Source organism: Chrysochloris asiatica, unplaced genomic scaffold, assembly GCF_000296735.1.
Source record: "Chrysochloris asiatica unplaced genomic scaffold, ChrAsi1.0 scaffold00546, whole genome shotgun sequence".
In the NCBI taxonomy this organism is placed as follows: Eukaryota; Metazoa; Chordata; class Mammalia; order Afrosoricida; family Chrysochloridae; genus Chrysochloris; species Chrysochloris asiatica.
This window is the reverse complement of record NW_006409064.1, coordinates 585,220-586,594: the sequence shown is the minus strand read 5'-3', so window position 1 is coordinate 586,594 and position 1,375 is coordinate 585,220. Positions and strand designations below refer to the sequence as shown.

At 39.0% G+C, this 1,375-nt stretch overlaps 1 pseudogene; it reads right to left on the bottom strand.

Moving 5' to 3' along the window:
• Positions 1 to 559: 559 nt before the first annotated feature.
• Positions 560 to 1,049, bottom strand: LOC102827134 (annotated as a pseudogene).
• Between the last annotated feature and the right edge of the window lie 326 nt (positions 1,050 to 1,375).

Sequence of the window (1,375 nt, the reverse complement as noted above, 5' to 3'; positions counted from 1 at the left end):
CAAACAATTTAGATTCTAAACAGAAACAGAAAATTCACATTTTTATTGGTGCTTTTCAAAATTTTCAAGAATAATCCAGACATATTTTACATTTTCTGATGACCATTAAAACAGAGAACAAGAAAGAAAGAAATTTCTAAATATGGTCAAATCAGCCTGCTTTACATATCTGGAAGTAAAAAAATATCTTTAAACACTAACATTTCTAACTTTTGTACATAATTTTGTGTATCTCGACCTTAACATCACATAACTAACATTGCAAAAATTAGAACTTTTTAAATTCTAGGAAATGATGTATCTATGGGTACAGAAGATTTTAATATCAAATGAAATGTAATATATGATTTTAATATTTTTATTTCCTTATGTTGTACCTACATAGCAAACTAACCAAGTTTCTAAGTCACAGCAAGTGATTTTATCTTCTCACATTTCAAATGAACTGTTGGTAACCTAAAAACTAGAAAATTTGTCAAAAGTCACAATGCATAGCAGGGTTACATCATCAGGTTATCATCATCAGGTTTTTTTTCCAAAGGAATGAAATGTCACAAGTTTATATTTTTCTTGTTTGTGATCCCCAACAGGCAGTGTTTTCATTTCATCCACTTTGTTCTTACGTATTTGAAAAGCAGGTGTTAGCCATCTCCCACAAGAGCACTGTTCTCCATACTAGTTGAAGGAACCCAAGTTGGCACTGCATTTTAGGCAATGAAACTGCCCATCTATCACTCCCAACAGAGTGGATCCCATGCGTTGTACAGGTTCAGTGAAATAAGATTTACATTGAGCGCAACTGCCTGTTGTAACCATGAAAGATTATGTCATTTTCTCTTCATTATGATCCAAAATGCTAGAAGGATTACCTGCACTTTCTACATTTATAAAGACCCTCATCTTTCAACCCTTGTGAAACGTGGTTGGGTCAACAGTAAAGAGTTCCTGAGGTAAATTCAGCAATTCTGGATATTTTCTGTAACCTTTTGTAAACGATATTGCTTATAAATTGGACTAGAGGTATCAACTTCAATCCCATTGCTTTGCATAATTTCAGCTGCCACTCAAACCCCTTTCATCCAGTGTGTCAACAGTGCGCAGCCCGCCGCTCAGGCCTAGCCAATGAAGGCCACGCACTGGTGGAAGTGACTAAGCAGTTCGGTCTCGGGTTTGTCCAGCGCTGGCATGAAGAGTCACCTTAGATCCTCGACCTCAGACCCTGTCTTGAAGCCGGGTTCCTTTGAGCGCACCGTCGGTAAGGCAGTAATACCTGCCTCCCTCAGCTCGTCTGGCTCCGTGAAGGCCTCTGAACCACCTAGGTAAAGTGGGCCACACTTCCAGCACCCTCCGAGTTGAGCAGGTCGGGCCTGCGCTC